The sequence below is a fragment of the Polyodon spathula genome, chromosome 1 (assembly GCF_017654505.1).
Source record: "Polyodon spathula isolate WHYD16114869_AA chromosome 1, ASM1765450v1, whole genome shotgun sequence".
NCBI classification, from domain to species: Eukaryota; Metazoa; Chordata; class Actinopteri; order Acipenseriformes; family Polyodontidae; genus Polyodon; species Polyodon spathula.
This window is the reverse complement of record NC_054534.1, coordinates 81,143,179-81,169,190: the sequence shown is the minus strand read 5'-3', so window position 1 is coordinate 81,169,190 and position 26,012 is coordinate 81,143,179. Positions and strand designations below refer to the sequence as shown.

At 40.2% G+C, this 26,012-nt stretch overlaps 1 protein-coding gene across 3 annotated transcripts in view; it reads left to right on the top strand.

The window, feature by feature from the left end:
• The window catches only part of LOC121323057 (tripartite motif-containing protein 2), a 66,173-nt gene that overhangs the window by 3,126 nt on the left and 37,035 nt on the right, over positions 1–26,012 (top strand). Inside the window, exon 1 of one of the 3 annotated variants that reach the window (XM_041263783.1) lies at positions 12,884–13,065. The exons of 1 other annotated variant lie outside the window; for it this stretch is intronic. The gene's annotated coding sequence lies outside the window, so the exon portion shown is untranslated. Of the gene's footprint in view, positions 1–12,883; positions 13,066–26,012 lie in introns of those variants that run through there. One more of the 3 variants, XM_041263815.1, reaches the window with a different exon arrangement.

The following is a 26,012-nucleotide window of genomic DNA, read 5'->3' as shown; positions in this document are numbered from 1 at the left end:
GTGCAGATAGGTTGCATTGTTTAGTTGAAAGCACTGTAGTAACCTTTTAATTCTGCAGCAATAGCTACATATAGCATTGGTTCTACACTGATACAGAAGAGCTAGTTGCTTTATTAAGCCAAAAAGTATAAATATTTAGTTTTATTAATTTTAGTTGTAGTTTAGTTTCATTGGTATGGATGTTTTTTTTTTTTTTTTTTTTAATAACATTTAGAAAAAAAAAAAAAGATGTAAACGGTTGTGGACTGCAGCCCTAAAATATAAAAAAAACGTTCTCTTATTTGAGTGAAAGGATTTGGCTGAATTTCCATCACTGTTGCGATCATTAAAATAGGCCCCACTGTGTTTGAAATTGTTCATCTCTTCAAAGGATTTATTCTCCAATTTGGGTTGGTGGTTAAAGTCTCTTCAGGAGACAAGTTTCAAGAGATAACAAGTTTGCTTCTATTCAGTAAAAGTCTTAGGGATCTAATTAATATCAGAATTGGACAAAGTCGTTGATTTGCTTGTCATCAGAAGATGGATGAAGTAGGTCCTGGTTATCTCAAAGTCTTGTTTGATAATTTATGATTTATCTCAAACGTCCTTGTCCCCAACATTATGATTTGTAGAAAAAACGTTTTATTTATCTATTTATTTATTTATTTATTTTTATTGTGCACTTGTAGCTGGACTTGCATACTTAAAAGGCAAATAAAATAAACAGGCTGTGTATAGCAATAGTAAGAACAGCTTTTGTATTTGAGGATTGAATCATCGCAAGTGGATTGTATGCTTTAAAAGTGTCACTTTATTATTTAAATGCCTAAACAACTTTCCCTAGCACTTGCACATATGCATGGCTGTAAGCACTGTCACAGACACCCCGCTGACATGTTACAATATGTTTGTTTTTGTTTAAAGTAGTCACACAAACATTGTGTATAATACTGTACTTAAAGTATGATTGAATGTCAGTTATCAATGAGACAAACTGAACTTTCTAACCTTGAGTTTTCCCAGTCGTGTTCTGCAGTGTGTCTGTCATCAAGACCTAAATACAATTATGTGTTTCATTTGGACTTGGGTGAAAACTGCTTTAAATCAAATTCTAGGCACAGTATAGTATGGCATAGTGAAATCCATTTTCCTTTTTAAACCTCAGGAAAGAACTGATTTTTAGGCCCCAACTAAGTTCCGAACGAAAAAGCAAACCCTCCTGTGGTGGAGTGTCTATATATATATATATATAACCTATATATATATATATATATATATATATATATATATATATATATATATATATATATATATATATATAATTATTATATATTATATTATATATTATTATTATTATTATTATTATTATTATTATTATTATATATATATTGTGTTTTGGGCGGACAGACGAAAGCTGTCCGTCATTGTTTGCTGTTTCAGACCGTCGAAAAAGCCGCTCTCAAAGTGTGGATGGGGTTGAATCCCCATCCCTGTAAAGCTAGTGGTGGAGTGTGGCTGGAGCCTTAATAAGGTAATGGTTAATTAAGGCTCCAGAGATATAAAAGACCCATTCCAAGTTCATTAGAGGAGAGGGTTCAGAGTGGAGAACAAGTGAGGAGTTGGGAGTTAAAACTAAAATCGTGTTGGTTAGAACCAGCACGATAGGTGTTTAGTTAATATTATTGTTTAATTGTTTGGCCAACCTGCCTTTTTGTTTTGTGTCTTTTGTGTTTGTTTAAATATTTGTTTTATTATTTAATAAATATAGGAGTCTGTGTTTCTGGTCTGATGTCATCCCTGCAGCCCATCCTCTTCACATCTCCACTGAGTTACATCCACATCACAGTTCTTTCTTTCTTTAATTTTTCCACCAGCACAGCACCAGACTTATCTCCTGTGTTCCTACAATACATTCTTGCTTTAATCAATATTATAATTACATTCATTAAAATAAGCAGATTTAGAGTGTCAAGTTCCAGGATATTGTCCAAGAGGCTAGTCCATTATTGGCTGCATGCTGTCTCAGAAATCTGCAATGTTCAATTAATACAACACAATAGTGCAAAATCACAGGGAATTACTATTCACTCTTCTTTTTTTCTGTTTTGTAATGTTGACAGCTGATGACTAACAATTATTACATTTCAACTTGTAGCAGATTTCAAGCAATGAATAACAAAGCTAAAAGCAGCTGTGCTAAAACTGATGTTTTTGGCATTTTATGAATTTTATATTGGCATTAAATAATTGCACACAGTTTATCATAATGTAATTTTTGATATTGGGTAGTTTTAAAAACTATTAGGATAGACGTGCCATAATTCAAGTTCACTCCTGGGGAAGGTAAGACTGCAATGTTGTATTTTTAGTTTTGGCATACTGTAAGATGACAGGTTTGTATGCTGGGGATGCACATCGTGGTTGGTGCAGGTCACGTGATATTGAGAACTGTATTTTTATAGCAGTAGCAGGAAGCATATAGTTTGTTACATGCTTGTTCAGATATAGTTTATTTTGTAAATCTTGACAAACTACGTATTTTCCATTTCTGCCGTAATCTGTGTTGGTTAGTTCCTGCATTGTGCAAATATGACACATTGTCTTTTGCCGCAATGTGTGTTGCTCCATAACAGACACAGAGACTCTCTGAACTTGGTGAACCTATTTAAAATTAATTAGAAACACACACATACAGAGAGCATAATAATATTGAAGAGAAAAAGGTAAGAAATGATTCTGTGTTGTCCGAGTGATTAGAATCCTGTATATAACACTACGTGCTACAACAAAATCAAGTTAAAAATTAGGTTATTGAATCTTGCAGGGGTGGATAGGTTGTTTCAAGCTACACTGGGTGATAAAAGTATATGTCCACGGATTGATTTTTTTATGCTAAATACTAGGGAACAGTTTCCTACTAGCAATGTTTGTTTCTTATTTCCAGCAGTCTTGCCTCAAAGATGGGGTGTCTATGCAAGCCATTGATGTCAGAATCCCAAATGGCAGCAGTCCAACCCTTCAATATTTTGTGCAATAAATATTTAAAAAATATTTTCAGAATAAGGTAAAATGGCACCAAAATAAACTATGATAAAATCTGATAATTCAAGCATAACAGCTGCATGTATGTCTGGAGTTGTAAGAAACGGTTTGTTGTCAGGGCTGCCATGCAGAGCAGGTTAATTATTTCTAGGTGATTAAAGGTCATATTTGCTGACTGCTGTCTGTGTGAGGCTAGCTTCTGGAAATTTGCACAGTTGCTGCTGCAAATGTTTAATTACATGGTTAGTCTTAAGGCACTTTGAACTGCACTACTTAAGTAATACAGTACAGCAAGAAAAAATCTACAGGAAATCAAGAATTGTAACATCCCTTTCTCAAGGAGGATGTTGGTAAATAAGTATAACAAATATTTCTGTTGTTGGAGCACATATTGTTTACATCATTATTGTAACAGGGCGCGTAGGGTTCTCAGCAGTGAAAGAAATGAAGACACTGCAACAGGATCGTTCTGTTAATGGTAATGAATTTGTTTTTATTTTCTAGACATTCTTTTAACACTCACGTTCTCTTTCTGTGCTCTGGTCATAGTGGCTTTTTATAGCCCTCACTCACTTTTAATTGGACCCTTTTTGCAGTTACAGATATGAATAATCAACAACCAATAAGAACACAGCGCACAGAGTGGGTTAATCAGAGAGAGAGAGAGAGAGAGAGAGAGAGAGAGAGAGAGAGAGAGAGAGAGAGAGACTGACAGACTGACTGACTTAACTTCATCTACTGCAGTGTCTTTAAAAAGCTACAGGTTTGAATGAACACAGCACACACCTAATTATAATTACAGTGCAATCGTTTAGGTGATTAAGCCCATCATATGTTTGTTATTCTGTGCCCCTTGTACATACATCCTTTAAAGGTACAAAATTAAAGAAATAATATATATTGCAAACAATAAAGTGCCATAATAATAATAATAATAATAATAATAATAATAATAATAATAATAATAATGAAGAAGAAGAATAAACATTAGGTTTACCCGATTATAACACAGGACACACCATTAATGCAGGCAAATCAAAACATCGTTGTCTAGACCCCCATAATCTTCAGGCTTAACTGCCCCGCCGTTACATTATCATCTTGAGATGCAATTCGACATGCATTTAATTGATTATTGGGAAAAGCTGCAACAGAACTAATCAGAGTTGATAACTTCAGATTGTTCCCAAGTAGTGAGTGACATTAGATATTAGTCTTTAGAATTCTAGAACAATAGTAAGAACAGTTTAGTACCTTTTGATGATAGAAACATAGCACTGGGGTTGCATCCCTCATGTCATTTGTCATGATTTTATTAAAATCTAGTGCTGAAGACAACAAATATGGAGGTTGGCAAGGCCCATGGGAGATTGATTATTTATTTATTTATTTATTTATTTGGCAGATGCCTTTATTCAAGCCGACTTACAGGTGTTACAGGGCAGTAAAGGGTTACAATGCAACCTTATTATTTAAATACAGTGTAGTTTACAGTAAGTGCAAATAATACTACTAAAATACAATATGAACTAGGATGCAACAAGTTTTTCTACAGTGACGATCCAGTAATGTGGTGTAGGAGCAGCAGAGCACGAAATCTACAAGTGCAGTCTAAACAGATGGGTCTTGAGGAGGCGGTGGCCGAAGACCGCGAGAGACCGAGCAGTCCTGAACTTCTCTGCTAGCTGATTCCACCACAGATGGGCTAGGGAAGAGAAGGAGAGGGCGAGGGAGGATGGAGAGTTGAGTGAAGGCTTAACCAGTTAGCCTGTAGAGAAGGAGCTGAGGGGGTGTAGGGAGGGGGGCAGTGTGGCGGTAGGCAAGAACAGGGGTCTTGAATTGAATGCAAGCAAAGATAGGTAACCAGTGGTGTGCAAAGCAGAAGGGTAGCATTAGAGTGGTGAGGTTGGGAGAATACCAGACAAGCAGTAGAATGTTGAATGAGCTGAAGAGGTGTATAGCCGAAGCTATAGCAGTATCAACTATAAAAGCAGCTGCTTTACCAGGAAATCTTGGAAATAACTTATTTTTTATTCATAAGGGCTGCCAGAAGCAATTAGCAATTAGGCACTCAACTGGAAATGAAAAACAAAATGCAGCAGCAGACTAACTTTCTATACCCATAAGCAAAATGGTTTAGACATCAGTGCATTCAATTCTATAAAGAGTACACATGATACAGTAATTTAGGAAGTACATCTAGTATTGGAAATAACAGAACCATACCTCTGACAATATAGGTTACCTGTTGATTGTAGTATCAAATTATTATCAAAACAACATTTTTGCTAAATTTGTATCTAACAGCCTACACATCTCCTGCCCTCGTTCCAAAGGAATGCATTTGCTTTAACCCCAAACCACAGCAATCAAGCTCATTATGAAACCTAAAAGTCATGGTATTTAGTAACCATAGGACTTCACCATTCCCTGTCTTTGTATTTGTTGTCTTTTGAATCAAAGATAATTAAGTTAGGTAGCGATATATTACTGTAACAATGTTGACTGTGCTCTCTGTAAAGTAAAAAATGTGTCTGTACAAATGTAACTCCATTGAGCCCATGGTCCCAAGAATAATAGGGTCCTAGAAAGATGACTGCTATATACCAAGACATGGGCAGGAATGCATTCCATCTTTTATATTTAGAAACACCAAAGAATGCAGAAGAAAAGCTCATTTCAGAATTGACTTAGTGTGTATAAAATCTTGACCAGCTATATAACCATTTGCTTACAGAGCAATAGAGTACTTTATTGGATCATGGAGTTATACTCCTGATAAATGGAGTTATACCCGGAACAATGCAGCACTTTGCTGTATATAAGTAATTAAACACCCTTAGCTATGGGACAATTCACTACAATAGTTGAATAGTTTACTTTACAGTAGTGTTTAGAAAATAAGGAGATGCAGCAGTCAGCGCTTCAGGTGAGGTTTGGGGTCATTGAGTAATTTATTCTCCAATGTAGACACTATGTGAGTAAATTGTATTTTGAGTGGTTTAAATACAACATTACCTTGAAGTCATGAGTACTTTCAATAAGTATTTTAATGGTAACGTATGGGAAATGCATTAACTACAGCCTTACATTTTAACTGTAATGTTACTTTGAACTAGTCTACAAAAACAACACAAACAATACGACTGTGAAGCAACTACACACAGAATATATATACACACACACCCATCCCTTGTTATATCAGCCCTCGCTATCATGCAGATTTTGATATATCGCGGTCCTGGAGTTGGCTCCCCATTTTTACTGTCTAACTGCGTATGTCTTAGCTGCAATATACATAGGCACTTAGAATGACTGTTTGTTTTATTTTGTACTGCACATCACAAACAACAATATACAAAACAATTAAAAACAAAGCATTAGTATCATACTGTTATCATATACACACGTATTGCCCAATAACACAAAGCAAATTAAATATCTACTTGCTGAAGCGGTTTTTATTTTAGCCAATGAGGTGTTCACGTGTGGCAGCAATGCACTAGCAAAAGCCACAAGGCAGTGACGTCAGCTCCCTAGCAATAAGTCTGCTATGTTGTTGTTGGGAATGAATTATGTCAATGCAGCGGGTTTGTGCATTTGAGAAAGGAGAGGAAGACTCATGAAATTAATTGGAGACTGAAGTTGATGAGAAGCAATTACCCCCCGCTGTACAAATTAAAATGATGTGCTGCTTTTTATACGAAAAATTAGAAAAAACAGGTTGCGCAGAGGAGGTATACTGGACCCTGACACTCACAATAAAACGAGGGAGTGGTTGTACAGTATTTGTTATTAGCCTATTTGTTTTTCTATCGGTCTCTCGCTATATCACAGCCCTCGCTATATAGCGGATTTATTTTGGGCCCTGACACCCGCGATATATTGAGTGGATATATATACCAATGGCCAAGGCAAACCACGGTAGGAAATATGTAAAACACAGGATTTGCAGTGAAACGCCGTAGCTTATGGTTGGTTGGTTGGCAAAACAAAAATAAACAAACAAAAACCTACTCCAACAAGGAGTGCTAACTATCCACAAGTCCCTGTCTAGGCCAGGACAGCTAAGCGGTTTCCCTGTACAGAAAACAATTGGTAAATTTACACACAGCACAACTATTCCACACAGTAACAGTTCTTCGTGAACTCACAGTAATATTTCATAAACAACATCTGTCTCCTCTACAACCATCTTCCTGGTAGTCTCCCCCTTGACCTGGATTCGAGGCTGGCTTTATACAGCTAGGACCCTGACCTAACAAGATGCACCTGTGTCCTGTTGCAAAATTAACTTCAGCCATTTTGACTATGGCCTTCTGGGAAACTTAGTTTTTTAGGCGGCAGCCAAATTACCCCACTATACACAGTACCCAGTATACAGACAGTTATTTATTGTGAAAAATTGTGATTGATTTAATTCTGTTACTTATGTATGCATTGTTACATACTTTACCATATGTCCCACAAACCACGCTGTCACTATATATCTATATATATATATACACACACACGCACACACACACACACACACACACACACAGTGCCTATAGAAAGGCTACACCCCCTTTCAAAATATCCACCTTTTCTGCCTTATAGCCTGGAATTAAAATGCATTAAAATAGTTTTTTTTCCATTTATCTACTATCCTACCTCACAACTTCCAAGTGGAATATATATATATATATATATATATATATATATATATATATATATATATATATATATATATATATATATATATATATATATATATATTTTTATTTTTAATATATAATTTTTTTCTCAATAAAAACTTTTTTCCCCTTAACAGTGTGGAGTATGGTGTGTAGATAAGTGGGAAAAAAAATCCTCATTTAAATGCATGAAACTCTGAGGCACTGACACAACAAAATGTGAAAAAAATTCTATAGGCACTATATATATATATATATATATATATATATATATATATATATATATATATATATATATATACACACACACACACACACACACACACACACACACACACATATATATGTGTATATATATATATATATATATATATATATTATTTCCAATGCTGCAGATTGAATATACTTATTAATTGCACTGCATGCACATAATATACAGTCGCATACAAAAGTATTTTGGGAAAAAACAAAAACAAAACAGCATTCAGAACTGGGCAGACACATGGCAAATTACATTTAATATAGAAAAGTGTAAGGTACTGTGGCAAAGTGCCCCGCCCCTGGGCTATTTATTTGTGTTGTATGTTACGTGTTGTGTGTTAATGTTGGTGTATAGTCATTGGTACACGGGATATAAATGGGTCTGTGTAACATGCGTGTTTAAAATGTATATTTGTATTTAGGCATGAGGATTGCACTGCACTTCACATGCAGGTAAAATGTAATAATATGTGAGTACAGGGAATTGCACTTTTATTAATTTGCATGCAGTTGTACTGATACTCCAATTGAATGATTGATTAGCAATCAAGTCTCGGTACAGCTGCATAAAAGCAGCATGTTTTCACTCACTCTGGGTTGTGTGTTCAGTGAGTGGAGAACGGGTGTGGAGAAGAAGAAAGTAAAACCTGAAGTAAATAATTGATTTAAACTCACCGTGTTTGTCTGTTCATCGACTCGTTTGTCTGTATGTTTAGTGTTAGTACATTTTGTTTGTCTGTTCGTTTTGGCTACTGTGCCATTTGATTTTACAAAGTGTTTTTCGTTTGTTCAACCTTTTATTTTCTGTTTATTGATTAAACTGAGCAACAGCGCAATTCACATTTCACCTGGCAGTACTGAGTATTTCTTCCGGGTCTGACGTCACCATACACGCCATCCTGTTACAGGTACTAAAAAATTAAAAATACCAAATGCACAATATTAAATACCATATGGGAGATACTGAAATTGAAGAAGGAACTTATAAAAGAGATCTAGGGGTTTATGTTGACTCAGAAATGTCTTCATCTAGGCAATGTGGGGAAGCTATAAAAAAGGCCAACAAAATGCTTGGATATATAGTGAAAAGTGTTGAATTTTAAATCAAGGAAAGTAATGTTAAAATTATACAATGCATTAGTAAGGCCTCATCTAGAATATTGTGTTCTGTTCTAGTCACCTTGCCACAAAAAGGATATTGCTGCTCTAGAAAGAGTGCAAAGAAGAGCGTCCAGAATTATTCCGGGTTTAAAAGGCATGTCCTATGCAGACAGGCTAACAAAATTGAGTTTATTCAGTCTTGGAACAAAGAAGACTATGTGGCGATATGATTCAAGCAGTCAAAATTCTAAAAGGTAGTGACAATGTCAACCCAGGGGACTTTTTCGACCTGAAAAAATAAAATAAAACAAGGACCAGGGGTCACAAATGGAGATTAGATAAAGAGGCATTCAGAAGAGAACATAGGAGGCACTTTTTTACACAGAGAATTGTGGGAGTCTGAAGCTGACACCCTGAGATCCTTCAAGAAGCTGCTTGATAAGATTCTGGGATCAATAAGCTACTAACAACCAAATGAGCAAGATGGCCTCCTCTAGTTTGTAAATGTTCTTATGTTTGGAGGGAGAGAGGAGAAGTTGTTTAAGAAAAGTGAAGCATGTCCAGTGTTAAACATAGTGGAGGTTGTGTGATGGTATGGACTTGTTTTTCTTCCTCAGTCACTGGCGATCTTTGTATTGTAGAGGGATCAATGAATGCTGCAAAATATCACAACATTGTGCACTCTAATTTGTTACCCAGTGCTAGAAGGCTTATTGGACGGAAGTTTGTATTCCAGCAGGGTAATGACTACAAAGGAATTTCTGAAAAAACAAGATTACAGTTATGGATTAGCCTTCTCATTCCCCAGACTTGAATCCCATTGAGATGTTGTGGATTGACTTGAAGGCTGATGTTGCAAAAAGGCAACCAAAGTCGATTGCAGAACTCAAAGCTGTATATGTTGAAGAACTGGCAAAAATATCTGTGGAAAGATGCCAGGAACTGGTTTCAAAATACAAAAAAAGAAACAATAATATTGTGTTCCTTATTGATCGCCTTGCTCTAGCAATATAAAGCATCCTGACTCACTCCAAACACAGAATATTGCTTTTATTATATACTTTTACTTTCCAGAAATTTGGTTGACAGATCGGTAAATTGGTAGGCTAGGTTGAGGGAAACTAAAGCCGTTTTCACACTGGCACACTGGGTTCTGGCTCCCCAGGTCACAATCCTACGTATTGTGAAACCACGTACCTGGATCTTACCCAGGTTGACTCAGGTCACAGCAACCCACCTCAGGATGTGGGTCGACACACTTTGACCCGGGTCAAGCGAGACAAGATGCATGACGGTCGTTTATAATTTCAGAATTTGACGGTTGTTCATATTTTCCACAACAAACATTTCTGTGTAGCCATATTTGTGTTCTTTGAGTCAGATTGCAACAGGGATGAAGAAACATCAAGCTTTGAAGCAAAATTGCTATGCTTATGGTGTTCATTATGCATTCAATTTAAATACAATGTGTAATTCCTACATTTTCAATGTGTAAAACACCCAAGCTTATCTTGAGCGCTTGCAGGAGTTCTTGGACATTTCTTGTTACCATTTCCTTTTTATTGAACATTTATTCACAAAGAAAACTGGAATGTTATTATTATTATTATTATTATTATTATTATTATTATTATTATTATTATTATTATTATTATTTGTGAGGTCTCTAGGCTCCCCCAATTGTAATTTAGAACACTATCCTGTGTAAAGCACTACGTTTTTCTAAACCTACTTCTAAACAACTAGAGAGTGTATGTGTGGCAATTGTGGACAAAGAACATTTGTTCTGTGTAAAACAAAAACAAAAAGAAAACAAACACAAATCTATTCTTCTGTTGAAATATATAAAAACAAAATCCTCAAGTGTCTGAATGAAAGAATTTATTATCCATTTATATACGAGGCTTTGTAAGTTGTTGACTGGAGCTGTCGGAGCTGCAGCATCAGGGACCAGGAGACAATACCAGGAATATAAACTACCTTGTACCAGCGGGATCATTCCAAAACAGGATGGGATTGGGGTGCCATCTGTCCCCTGAATATTTTAATAAAATATTCTCAGGTACATATCTTAGTTTGCTTAAAATTATAGATCTCCAGGAACACTTTCTTTCTAAAAGTTTTTCAAACACAGTCTGTCTAACAAACAGCGATCTCTTTCTTTCTGTACCGCCGCAGTGTGCTGACTCCTTCCATCTCTGTCTTTTTGTTCAACGAAGAATCTCTCTTAACAGAAAATAGCTATTTTTCTGTATTTTGTCATGGCTTGTAACATATTGTAAACATATTATTCAATTTCCCTGCGTTTATACTTAAACAGTCTAATAACTTTGTTTGTCCGATTGGCAGTTGTTACGTGCTAGATTAATTTCTAAAGAAACAGAGCCTTTCTGTCTATGCCCATATATGGTCATTCTAGTTTTTCTTTTTCCTTTCTCTGAGTCTGCAACTGCTGAGACGAAGATACCCTGCGTAGGTTCCCTGAAAACAATATAATCCTGATCAAACTTCTCCATTGTTGCTTTGTATATTTGTGCTGTCGTTCTAGTTCAAAGGTTGGCCACTATTTTTACTGAAACACTAACACAATATAAGCAACACATATGTTTTCTTACATTTCACTTTCAAACAACCTACTTCCTGACGTAATTTCACTACTTGCTATCTAAATTCCATTGTACTATCTGCAGCTGCCTTTCTCTCTGCTAACTGTGCTGACATAACTTGTGTTAGCCTTGTTAGTGACCAAGCATTTAAAAATGCCAATCATGTATGTTTGTTGATAACGAAAAGATACAGAAAATGAGTTCACTATCCACACATTACTAGCGCTGACCTGGAGAAGCTAATACAAAAATAAAATTGTGGCATATTTAAATGCTTTTAACACTGTCATTGCAGTTGCTTTTAACACTGTCATTGCAGTTTGTCAGCACTGTTTACGGATGGATTGAAATCAGCATGGAGGCTAACATAACAAACCTGAGTATTCGTGACCAGCTGAATTACACACTGAAGCATAGAATTATCGGAGCAGACCGTTAAGTCAATTACCATTTCATTGTGTTTCATCAAATCAATAAAAACACCAGCTGCCCAATCATTTTTGTTTTGGTTGATTTCATTAAGTTGTTGACGTGTTAAATCTGTGTGTCTCTTGCTTTTTTTCCCCAATTGAGGTTTTTCTTCTTGCGGGTTTTATATGTTGTGTATTGATCATTTATTAATTGAATTGTGCTTTGGCAAAAATTAACTCTGCTGTGGAGTGTACTGTTTTGTGTGGTAATAAATAAATAAATAAATCCTCAACAGCTAGTCAGGGTGCACCATTCAGACATTCCGTTTTTTAAATAAAGATTATAGCTGGACATTCGTAGCTCCGACTGTGCTAGCGCGGCACCTCATGGATGTATTGTAATTTCACAGATTATTAATTCATATAAATCAATTTGTTCTGTAATTATCCATTTAAAAAAAAAAGGCAAGAGAACCGTTCTTTAATTTTAAAATAACGTTGCTCACAGAAATTGGCCGACCCATCGCATTGAAACAAAGAACGGTAAGTCTACGGTTATTAGTATTATAGTGATTTTTTAATGTCACCAATACTGTTATTGTGTGGTCCACGAACAAAAAAGTTTGAGAGAAATACATTTCCTATGGCTTGCTATACTCCCAGACTTATCTGGAGACACTGCTGCTGTGCGCTACTCAGCATTTTTAGGCTCTGCCTTTTCCTCTTCTGAAGGCTGTGAGCGGAGCCGGCAGGTTAATCAAACCTCGGAGCAGAACTGACGAGCGATTGGCCGCTGTCATCCCTTGACAACAGAGTTCCTGCCCACTCCCAGGGCTTGTGCTGACACTTACAGTCTGTTTGTGTTTTTGTAACACAACACTTAACCCACACGCTTGGTGGTTATAATGGGGCTGATTGTCTGAAAAGCTGAGCAGAGTCAGTATTCTGCATCGGTACCTGATTCACAAGAATGGGAGAAATGGAGCGCAAGTAAGTCATTTATATATTTTATTAGAAAATACATGCACACTGGCAAGTCCTTGTAAAATAAGCATCCATGTATCGTGTGGGATGTGTCTTCCTGACTTAGGCAAAGGGAAGATAAACTGGAGTCTCTGTTACAGTAAATGCTTTTTCTCTGTGAAGTACAATAATGAGAGAATGATGTTTAAGTGAACTAGTTTAATATTGAGGGCTTCTTATTCATGTGGTTACTGTTTGCTTTAATTGCAACCATGAATTAATCACGTGGACCATATGTCGGGCATCGTCTGTAAAGGGGGGAAAAAGCCAAAGAAATGTTGCTTCAGTTTGAATATCCTCAAATTCTGTGGAATAAGTAGCATGGGGGTTCTAATTTATTGTAGATTTTGCAAGTAACACCTCACCACCCACGTCAGACAGGTTGTATATGCTTAAGTTCTGCTGACAATTAAGTCTGGAAAATGCTTCAGGTTTACTCGGGCAGGCATTTCATACTCATTTTGTTATATTTCTACCCTCCATTACCAGACATGTGAGGGATTAGATACTATAACTCCTTTTGCTTGTGCTATTGTAAATCATTTGTAGGAACAGATTTTAGCAATACAGGTTTCATTAAATTGCTCTTTACTAACAATAAAGTTACTTACAAATGATATGTTGTGTATTTATATTTGTTTCTATAAAATGAAATAAAGATGTTTTAAATTATAAATACATTAATTCTGGGGTAGTGAACAGGTACAATGCCCCCAAATATTTTATTTATTATTTTTTATTTGCAATCCAAGTTGCTGTAAGCCATAAGCAAACAGACACATTCTAAAGAATGTTAAATAAAAACGTTTCGGTAGTAAATACATTTTGCCTTGTTTGCTTTGCGAGTTTCTAATTAGTGCTCTAAAAATTAGACACTTTGGTTCAAAGACATCTTGAGCTTCAATCATGTCATTTTCATGTATTTTGTGTGGAAGAAAAGCAGCAATTGTTACAGCGTCCATGGAAGTGAATTTCAGAATAAAAGTACAGGTTTTCAATTGTGTGATTTAAGCCTTTGCATCTAATATAAAGAGTACTGTGATGAGAAAAGACTATAAAACATGAATAACCCGAGAGTAGTGGCACTTTTGTAATTTCATTAAAACAAATGATCTGCTGTTATGTACCAAAATATAAATGCAGCATCCCTCTTAATCTTTTGGTAGACATAGTTTTTTGGTATAGCAACCAAAACAAGAAAGCACCCTCAAAGGAAAGTTACATCGCATCCTTAACTCAATGTAGTGCAAATGTATTGAAAATGCCAGACTGTACTATCTCTGTAGCAGAGTTCATTACATATTGAGGATATATGGGAGCATTATCATGAACATTCATCCAGAGAATTGTTATTTGCCTACTTTATAAAGTCTGATCACACAGATGCCTGAAACAATTGTCCAGGAGAATAAATCTGTCCACACAATAGCAGGGAACCACTTGGCTTATGATAGACTGATGCTGAAATACCATATTTGAACAATGGTGAATTTGGTGTATGTAATAATATTTCATTAACCAATGGAACAAACTAGATATGGAACGTTGTTATTACTTGATTGGTTGGTAAAAGATGGTACGTAGGGATGCGGTCCTTACAGATACATGCTGTAGAAGATTAAGAGCCAGCAGGTACAGTGTTTGCACTGTTTATCTCTTAAATGTGGCATATTATGCAAAGGGAAGAATGAGGTGAAGTTCTGTGACTGGATTACAAATCAGAAGTTTGTCTTCTATGTGAGTGTTTGCAGACTGATTAATACACGTGAATGTGCTGCTTGAGCATACTGTGCGGCTTTTGTTTATGTACTGTATATATTCATTTATATTTATGTATGTATTTATATGTACATGCATGCATGTCAAAAACTGGATATTAGCTCAGTCAGTAGCATAACATATATACTGCTGTGAGGCGAGAGTGTATTAAATGGAATGTCCAGACAGTAATTTATGTGTACAGAAATAAAATAATTTATTTTTATTTTCTATACACAACAAAAAGGATTAAATAACAAACGAAAAAACAAAATGGTGTGAGGGAAGGAGTGCAGGGGTGAAATCCAAAACAAACTGATGACTCGTCTTTAATTTGTCTTCGTGGTGACCATAAACAAAAAAAAAGACAAAAGAAATGTTAGTATTTCAAAAAAATCCCGCTGCACAAAACCAGTCTCTCCCTTCACCCGTGACTCCTCCTACTTTTTCTTTCGGACCAACCCCGAACACAGTAGTACGTTCCCTTTAGTATGTAATGTCCCGCCTCTGTAGTCAGTGGAACACCAATCCCCAACTGACACGTGTCCTTATCCTTCACTTGACTCCAGTGGCTGGAATTTACATACTCGTACTTCCGCCCCTCACCAAGGTGCCGCCCCTCAAAAGATGACTTTTGCCATGGTCACGAGATCTTGGTAAGGGAAGTCCCGAGTTGGTTTGATGCCACCTACTGTCGGGAGGCTGAATCACAGACCGAAACCCCTTTGACTCATCACATATCCCACCCCTCAGAGTGGAGCCGAAGGAACACTCGGAAACCTCTAACCCTTCCCTTTTACCTCCCTCCCGGGAAAAAAAATCAGCATTTTGATGTAACTTACCCGCACGATACCTTATTTGAAAGGCGAAGGGTTGGAGCGCCAGGTACCACCGCGTAATCCTAGCGTTTGAATCCTTCATCGTGTCTAACCACTTTAAAGAAGCGTGATCTGTGATGAGTACAAAGGGTCGTCCCAGAAGATAGTATTTTAAAGATTCCACTGCCCATTTCACTGCCAGGCATTCTTTCTCCACTACCGAATACCTCTGTTCTCTGGGCAGTAACTTCCGACTGATGTATAGTATCGGGTGTTCTATACCATCTCTCTCCTGGGACAGAACCGCCCCCAGACCAGTCTGCGATGCATCTGTCTGCAGGACGAACTCTCGGCTGAAATCCGGGCTTATTAATGCTGGGGCCTGACTCAAATTAGTTTTAATAGATTCCAAGGCTGTCTGACACTCTGCACTCCACTTAACTTTATTTGGAGCGTTCTTTTTAGTGAGATCAGTGAGAGGGGCGGCTATAGTGGAAAAGTGTGGAATAAAGCGGCGGTAATAACCAGCCAACCCTAACAGTGATCTCACCTGGGTTTTCGTGGTAGGTACCGGTGAATCCAACAAAGCCTGGACTTTTGAAACCAACGGTTTCACTCTACCCTTACCCATTATGAAACCTAAATATTTAGTTTCTTCTTTTCCAATAGCGCACTTTGCCATGTTCGCTGTGAGCCCCGCCCTCCTCAGAGACTGTAAGACGGCTTCTAATCTAGTCAAATGTTCTCTCCAGGAAGAACTATAAATGACTACATCATCGATATACGCAGCTGCATACTCTCGATGAGGTTGTAAAACCCTGTCCATTAGTCTCTGAAAAGTAGCAGGCGCTCCATGAAGTCCGAACGGCATAGTACAAAATTGAAAAAGACCCTCTGGGGTTGAAAATGCCGTTTTCTCACGAGAGGCTTTCGTTAATGGAATTTGCCAATATCCTTTCGTCAGATCCAGAGTTGAAATAAACCGAGCTTGCCCCAGTTTGTCTAAGAGTTCATCTACTCGAGGCATGGGATATGCATCAAACTTGGAGATAGCATTCACCCTCCTAAAATCGATACATAATCGTAGTGACCCATCTGGCTTGTCTATTGGTACTATTGGGCTACACCACTCACTTCGGGAAGGTTCAATTACCCCAAGTTTCAACATACACTCCACCTCCCTTCGAACAGAATCTCTCCGACTCTCTGGAATGCGATACGGTCTCTGTCTAACTCTTAGACCTGGCGGAGTGATAATAGCATGTTCGATCAAATGCGTTCTTCCAGGCACGTTAGAAAACACATCACTGAACATTTTAATTAGATTGCTTACCTCTTCACGCTGATCAGGAGTTAATTGTTCCCCCATCGGGACCTCAATTGCTGACTCTGACTCAATTGAGGGTCCAAAATCCTCTCCCTCCTGTACAGGAGATATAAAATGGACTTCCCGTTCTTTCCACGGTTTCAGGAGATTAACATGATAAATTTGACTTTCTTTCCGACGCCCAGGCTGTCGGATCTCATAATTGACTTTACCAATTGCTCGAATAACCTGAAAGGGACCCTGCCATTTAGCAAACAACTTAGATTCCGATGAGGGCAACAATAACAACACTTTATCTCCAGGTCGAAAGTTCCGAATTCTTGCATTTTTATTGTAGCTTTGTTGCTGCTTCTGCTGTGCCGCTTTGAGATTGTCATGTGCCAATCGACCGACTAATTCTAAGCGATCGCGTAACTGCAACACGTATTTTACTACATTTTTAGACTCCTTTGACTGTTCTTCCCAGCCTTCTCTTATGAGATCCAAGATACCCCGCGGCTGCCGACCGTACAAGAGCTCAAACGGGGAAAACCCCGTTGAGGATTGTGGTACCTCGCGAACTGCAAAGAGCAAGTAGGGAAGCAGTTTAGCCCAATTGCGTTTTTCTTGATCTACAAAGCGGCGCAACATATTTTTCAAAGTCTGATTAAATCGTTCAACAAGCCCATCCGTTTGTGGATGAAAAACTGAGGTTCTAATTGAACGAATTTTCAATAATTTATATAGTTGCTGAATACAGTCTGACATAAAATTAGTGCCCTGATCAGTGAGAATTTCTTTCGGGATTCCCACCCTAGAGAATATTTTTACCAATTCATTCGCTACAGCTATTGCATTCATAGAGCGTAAGGGAACAGCTTCTGGATATCTCGTTGCGTAGTCCACTACTACTAAAATATACCGATATCCTGACTCTGTTCCCTCCAGAGGGCCTACTAAATCTACACCAATCCTTTCAAACGGAACCCCAATAATTGGAAGTGGAACCAGAGGTGCGGGGCGAACTGACTTAGGGGCAGCTAATTGACATTCAGGACACTCCGATACATACTTCCGCACCAGACCATAAACCCCAGGCCAAAAAAACCGGGCCAGAATTCGTTCCTGAGTCTTTTCAGTTCCCAAATGACCTGAAAATGGAATGTCATGCGCCAATCTCATGATTTCTGACTGAAAAGGCCTAGGAACCAATAACTGTTTTACGAGCTGTCCCGTCCCGGGAGCCCGGGTTATTCTATATAATAAGTGCCCAGATACAGAAAAATGCGGAAATACCACCGGTTGTCCTTCCTGCATATCCTTCCCCTCGATATATCTAACCCGTTTCCAAGCATACTGTAACGTGGGATCATTTTGTTGTTCATATCCCAAGTCAATATCTCGGTCCCAATGGCTAGGTACACAGAGAGGAGTGTCTTTTATTACATGACCTTCCACCTCAGTAACCTCGCAGCCCCGGTTACACTGAATACCTACTCCCTTTCCTTGCCGTTTCAACGATTGGTTTACTTTTGTGTCAGACCCCTCCCCTTGTCGTCTCAGAGTTCCCTCATATTTTTCCACCCGACGCTCTCTTTTTGTTTTTCTTGGGCGGATTTTAGGGTTAAACAGGTCGGATTGCAACGGAAAAATCTCGCCAATTGTTTTCTCCTGTTGCTTTAATTGTCCCCTGGTAGAAACTAAGACCATTTCCCGACCTAAAATACGATCAAAAAACGGCCAGTCTCTTCCCAGGAGAACAGGGTATGGTAAACATTGCGCTACAGCCACTTTAACGCAAGCTGAATAATCACCTACAATAAGTCTAACTTTAGTGGTGGGATAAACCCGAGTTTCTCCATGAATACAGGAGATAGCCACTTTACCCTGTGGCTCCCAGGCTACCCCATCCAAGAGAGCTTGCCGAATCAATGTTTGTGCACACCCAGAGTCCGCAAATGCGTAAGTACTCTTTCCCCCGACCTGTACTCTTAACTGATAAGGGCCCTCCCGACATTCCCCAGTGTTCCTACCTGTTACTGCTGACCAGGATCTTGTCGCCAGGTCCACCTTTATTACTGGACAATTCCTGGCAATGTGTCCAGGCTCATTACATTGGTAGCACACTTGGTTAGGAGGCATCAACGGAGTTAATCTGTCCTGCGAGTCCGCGACCGGCAGGTTAGGGGGATTCTCTCTCGCCCAGGATGGGGCTAACCTCGACCTCCATGGTCTGAAGGTCCGGTTACCCCCTCTGGGCTTCATTGGTTGGTTGGTCCGAGTTAGTTTAGGGGCAGGAGTGGGGTCTGACCCGGCACCTTCGTTTGCGTCTTCGTAGGCCTCCGCCAGGAGGAGGGCATCCTCGAGAGTGGTAGGTCTATTCCTCTTAATCCACTCTCGATTCCCTGGCGGTAGTATAGACGCAAACTGTTCTATAACTATTTTCTGCACCAGTTCTTGGGGTGTATGTTCTTCTGGCCGCAGCCACCGGGTGCACTGATCTAAAAGATATTGTCCCGCAACCCGGGGCCGCATCCCCTTGGACAGCTGGTATTCCCGAAAACGGCGCCGGTATGTTTCCTCCGTGATCCCGAGGCGTGAGAGAATGGCTTCTTTAACTTTAACATAGTCCCCTGCATTCGTGGCCGTCAGGGCTCGATACGCTGCCTGAGCTTCCCCTGTCAGGCAGGGTGCCAATTTCATGGCCCAGTGTTCCCTAGGCCACTCTGCAGCCTCTGCCACTCTCTCAAACGTAATCAAGAAAGCCTCGGGATCATCTTCCGAGGTCATCTTCTGAAGATTAGGCTGAGCTGCAAACATCCGGGCAACCGCTCTCTCTGATGTTGATATTGATAGTTTTTCTACCAGCTGTCCCAAGAACTGGGCGAGCTGTTCCAGGTGCCGTGTCTCTCTCTCCTCTCGCTTCTCCTCCTGCTCCCTAAACATTGTCAAAACTGTAGCTGGATCCATTTTCACTTCTGACACCACGTGTGAGGCGAGAGTGTATTAAATGGAATGTCCAGACAGTAATTTATGTGTACAGAAATAAAATAATTTATTTTTATTTTCTATACACCACAAAAAGGATTAAATAACAAACGAAAAAAACAAAATGGTGTGAGGGAAGGAGTGCAGGGGTGAAATCCAAAACAAACTGATGACACGTCTTTAATTTGTCTTCGTCGTGACCATAAACAAAAAAAAGACAAAAGAAATGTTAGTATTTCAAAAAAAACCCGCTGCACAAAACCAGTCTCTCCCTTCACCCGTGACTCCTCCTACTTTTTCTTTCGGACCAACCCCGAACACAGTAGTACGTTCCCTTTAGTATGTAATGTCCCGCCTCTGTAGTCAGTGGAACACCAATCCCCAACTGACACGTGTCCTTATCCTTCACTTGACTCCAGTGGCTGGAATTTACATACTCGTACTTCCGCCCCTCACCAAGGTGCCGCCCCTCAAAAGATGACTTTTGCCATGGTCACGAGATCTTGGTAAGGGAAGTCCCGAGTTGGTTTGATGCCACCTACTGTCGGGAGGCTGAATCACAGACCGAAACCCCTTTGACTCATCACAACTGCTAACAAGGTACTGCTAGGTGTTTACTTCTTGGCGTTATGCTGCCTCTTTTAAATGAAACTACAAATGAATTACTTGTGTGTATTAATTTAATTGTGCTTCATTCATTCCACAGAGTTCGCAAAACATAATACAATTACTCCCTGGAATAAAAAAAGAGGCATACATCTATTTGGGCTCACAGGGATTTGTCTGTGGAGGGTAGAATAATAGTTGCCATCTTCAATGTACACAGAGAACAATGCATTTCTGTAACTGCATGTAGGAGACTTGTTCTCTAGCATGGATGGATGTATTCTAATTGTTATAATTATGATGTGAAATACAATCTGTTTATATTGTGAGCTTCAGTTTGAAAAAGTACCATACTGTACTGTAAGTAAACCTGTATACCACTATATTATAACTTTGCACCTGGCACTAGTTCAGGTTTGGAAACAATTCCGTTTGTTTCATTCCAATGCCATTTCCATTTTCAATTCCTGTTTAAAATCAATTTCCAATTCCTTTGAAGCGATTGGAATTTATTTTTTTTTAGAGACGTAATTGTTGATTGTTCAACTGCTTTTCATTTGAAGCCAATTTATTTGACCAACAGTGACTTCAATGTAAGTAATTTGTTGCCACTGTGAAAAGCTCATTTTAACAGAATACTGCTCATTGCAAGTTGGATCAATGATGTGTTGGAAAGGATTAAAAGGGAATAATAAGAATTGGGAATGTATTTTATAAAGTAATTGGAAATAGAGTTGGGATTGAAAAACAGGAATGGACTCCAACACAGAATCTATCGCCTACTAGGGTAAGATACAGTTTTAGATTTCCATGATTGGATGCTTTCCCTTTATACTAATATCGTTCAGCAAAAGAAGTGCATACACTCTGACCATACAGTCTTTTTATTACACAAGACAAAATAGAACTAAAATCAAACATATTGTCAGTATTTAATTCTGAGGCTGGTAAAACAAAACAAAACAAAACAAAAACAAAACAAAACATGGCAAGAAAAAGCGGATGTACATTTGATTTTAAAGCAATTGGACCGTTCCATTAAATTATATTTGTTACGTATGCAATATCAAACTACTGACTAGCACAATACTTTAAGCTGGGCAGACCCATCAGCACATATGTTTTGGGCTTCCCATTAATCTACGATTTGATGACTTTAGTGAAGCAAATGGTCCGGCCAACAGTTTTGCTTGGTTTCAGAATCGTCTTTACCTCTGTTAAGAGAATTTTGACCTACCATACTGAAAAGCCTATTTTAGTTAAAGCACCCTATACTATAATATTGTAATATATAGTTAAATAAGAATAATTAAGTAGTATAGCTAATTTTGATGCGACGTTGTTTCCATATAATACAAATACATTTTAGATGGCTGCATCATACCAATATCAGGATCTCCGATACAGGTATACTGTATTATATAGTCATAATAGGCTTTTAGTTTAGCTAGGTTTCACATTTCTATTAACACTGGTGTTTTAAGTTTCCATCCTAACTCATCCAATCGCTAATGTGCTAATGTGTGTGATGGTGCTGTAGGTGTCGACAAAAATGATAATCCTGTGATGGGTTTGTAAATGTAGTGTGGCCTGCTCAGAATCTGTCGTCAAGAGATCCGGTATGTGGTTTCTGTTGTTGGAGACTTACAATTGTAGATTGACGGCCGTTACAAAAATGTAAAATAAAAACTGAACAACTTGACAAGGACTCATGCCACTGAATTTCCTGGTGGCTCCCCCAAATGTTGCGATTTCAGTATTAAATCAAAGTAAACCTCAGTATGGATCATGATGTGTAGGCAACATATACCTGACACACAGTGTTCAGATTAAAGACATTTTAAACAAATAAAATGTGAGTGAAATTCTCAGTCTTCTCATAAGCAGTCATTATCACATACTTTTTTCAAAAATAAAGCATGACAGTGTGTGTGATATACTTAAGTGTCTTACTGTTCTTATAACATGGGTTAACCAACTACTGCCTCAAGGTCGGACATGTCTCACCTCACCACTTTGGTTGGGTAGGCCACAGCCGGGAGCTCCACTCCGACCTTCCTGCATACCTGTTAGAGGGAGGAGTTCCATGCTCTGATTCAACACGCAGCTGCTGCCACTGATGTTTCTGGGCCTGTGGAACCGGAAGGAAAGGGGAATTGCTTCCTTTAACAATGAAAGCACCCTACACAGCATGCTGTTCCTCTCTGTGAGGACTTTTTGGCGTTGGTTCGCACTTCCTGGAACCACCCGGCATCTGCTCCCTCTGGCTCCAGAACAGCGGAGTCCCTGCTGCACACGGCCAGAGTCCAAGTAGCTGGCCTGGGCACGTTCCCTCCCATCGGGGACACTGTTTTGGTCTTTACCAGGGGGTTAAAGACCCTACCTGCCCTTCCATGCCATACAGGAGAAATGACTGAAGCATATGCTTCAGCAGTGTTGAAAGCATATGCTTGAGCGGCGAACGCCATGTCCATCTTGGATCTCTACCAGTCGCAGTTAGCGGCAAAACTGCGGGAGCGGTAATGGAGACAGATGTGGGGGAGCTTCAGGCAGTGACGGGAGTGATAACTGACCCGGTGGGGGGGGCTAGGTCAGTCATCATGGAGTTCTCTGGCGGCCATGACACGACCAATGGCAAGGCTGCACCTAGGACTCCTGGGTGCTCACGAGAATGAGACACGGTTACGCTCTGCATTTTCACTTGGGCCCACCGCCCTTCAAGGGTATGCTCCCTACCACCGTCGGACCAGTGTGCGCGATTCTTCTCCAACAGGAGATTGCCACTCTTCAACAAAAGAACGCCGTGCTCTTGGTAGATCTAAGCGATGCCCTAAGCAGGATCTGCTGCAGGTACTTCCTGGTACCCAAGAGGGATGGCGGTTTCCGAACTATTCTGGACCTCAGGGTCCTCAACATGTTCTTCAAGCAACGGAAGTTCAACATGTTGACCACACAGCGTATCCTCCAGTCTGTCCAGCCGGGCAACTGGTTCACATCGATAGACCTGCAAGACGCCTACTTCCATGTCCCGATCCGTCCCGCACACAGATAATATATACGCTTTGCCTGTCAAGGCAGCGCGTATGAATTCTGCGTTCTGCTCTTTGGCCTCTCGCTGGTGCACCGCACATTTTCCAAGTGCATGGATGCAGCACTGGCTCCGCTCAGGCTGAAACTTATTCGAATCTTGAACTACCTGGACGATTGGTTAGTTTGCGCGCATTCCAAAGCACGCGCCGAGGCACACACCAGACAGGTCATAGATCATGTGACAAAGTCAGGCCTCTCCATACATCAACAGAAGAGCAACTTCGTACCGTCTCAGTCCACAGTGTTCCTGAGGATCAAATTGAACTCTGTGCTTGCCTCACTGTCAGAAGACAGGATTCGGTCATTGGAAATCACGCTCTCCCAATTCAGAGAGGATGCTCTTCTACCGGTCAGAACATATCAAAGGTTGTTGGGGCTGAATGCAACCATCTCGAGAATCCTTCCTCTAGGGCTTCTGAGAATGCACCCGCTTCAAGCTTGGGTGGTGCGAGTTTTCAGACAATGCCGGAAGATGCTGGAGTGGTGGCTCCGCCTCGGAAATCTGCGCCTGGGATCTCCCCTTGGCTGCACCAACAGAAGGGAAGTCGTCACTACGGATGCCTCCAGCTTGGGCTAGAGTGATCTGGAATGGAAGGGGAATACGAGGTAAGTGGAATGGACCTTGGCAGCAAGTGCATATAAATGCCTAAGATCTAGAGCTAGTAGCCCTAGCGCTCTCTCATTTTCATCTGAGACTGGAGACTGCACCCTCAGGTTGTGAAACAAATTTGGGAGAGGTTTTGTACAGTACAAGTCAACCTCTTCACCACAGCTGAGTCCACTCATTGCGCCCTGTGGTTCTCTATGGAGAGGGAAGGTGGTCCCCTGGGAGTAGACGTGCTAGCTCACCCCTGGCCACAGGATCTCTTGTATGCGTTCTTTCAGCTACAGCTACTGCCCCTGACACTAGAGAGGATCAGGGTGGAGAAAGCCCAGGTTTTGCTGGTCGTACCCAGATGGTCGAGGCACCCCTGGTTTGCTCTCCTCGCTAACATGTTGTGGGGCCAACCGTGGCAGCTCCTGCTCCGCAGGACCTCCTGAGCCACGCGGGGTGGTTATTGTGGCACCCGAACCCGGCCCAGCTCCAACTCTGGATTTGGCTGTTGAACGGAGCCGTCTATCCAGATGAGGTCTGCCAGGTGCAGTGGTAGAGACACTACAGTCTGCTAGGGCGCCTAGCACCAGAGCTCAGTATTCTTATAAATGGAAGGTATTCCAAAACAGGTGCATTTCTGGGGGTCACAACCCTGTAACTTGCCCGATTAAGACAATACTAACCTTCTTACAACGCCTGTTTGATGCGGGAAAATTCTGAAGGTCTACTTGGCAGCGCTATCGTTGTGCCACGATAAAATTGACTCGTTGTTGCTGGGACACGCTTCCTTTCAGTGCAATATCTTAAAGGGGCCCAGAGACTCTGCCCTCCAATGAAAAGCATGGTCCCTAAGTGGGATCTGGAGCTGATGCTGGGTCCCCCATTTGAGCCCAAAGCCTCAGCAGAGCTGCGCTCTGTTTCCCTTAAAGTGGCATTTTATTAGCCATTACGTCTGCCAAATGAGTTAGTGAACTTCATGCGCTGTCCATTGATGACACCTGTGTGGCTTTCACTGGTAGTGACTCACGGGTAACATTAAGAACTAACCCAGCCTTTTTACCAAAGGTGATCTCTTCATTCCACATTAACCAACCAGTGGTTTTGGAAGCTTTCAGACCTCCCCCGCATGAGTCAGAGGAGGATCACAGACTGCACACGCTTTTCCCGGTCCGGGCTCTGCACTGTTACCTGGAGAGGACAGCGTCCTGGAGACAGTCTAACCAGCTGTTTGTCTGCTACGGGTCCCGCTCTAGAGGTCAAGCCCTTTCGAAGCAACGTCTAGCACACTGGGTATTGGATGCCAGAAGCTTGGCGTATGAACAGACAGACTCCCCCATGGCGGGGGACATTACGGCCCATTCCACCAGTGGCCAAGTGACTTCGTGGGCTCTCTTCCATGGTGCCTCCTTGGATGAGCTTTGCAATGCTGCTGCATGGACAGGTAGTCAGACATTTGTGCATTTTTACCACCTTGATGTTGCAAACCAAGCGAGGCCCTCCCTGGGCTCTAGGGTGCTGCAGACGGCATGCCCTTAGGCGTCATGAGGGCTCTGGGAGGCTATCGCTGTGGGGCTGTACTATCGGTAATCTGGAGCCACGAGTGCTTTGGTACAGCTTCCCATTCGGTAATGGTTATCATTCCACTTGAAAGGGAACATTAGGTTATTACTACAACCCTGGTTCCCTGAAAAGAATGACAACCATTACCCTTCGAGGTCATGTCTCCAGCTGACCTTTGATTTTGAAAATGGCG